Below are 270 nucleotides of genomic sequence, written 5' to 3' on the forward strand. Positions count from 1 at the left end.
TTTCCCTTCTGATTTTGACTACATTGTTTTTGTTTGTACAAAAGCTTTTTAGCTTAATATAATCAAAACCATTTAATTTACATTTTGTAATTTTCTCTAACTCTTGCTTGGTTTTAAAATCTTTCCTTTCCCAGAGATCTGACAAGTATACTATTCTGTGTTCACTTAACTTATTTATAGTTTCCCTCTTTATATTCAAGTCATTCACCCATTCTGAATTTATCTTGGTGTAGGGTGTGAGATGTTGATCTAAACCTAATCTCTCCCATA

This window comes from Gracilinanus agilis, chromosome 3 (genome assembly GCF_016433145.1).
Source record: "Gracilinanus agilis isolate LMUSP501 chromosome 3, AgileGrace, whole genome shotgun sequence".
NCBI classification, from domain to species: Eukaryota; Metazoa; Chordata; class Mammalia; order Didelphimorphia; family Didelphidae; genus Gracilinanus; species Gracilinanus agilis.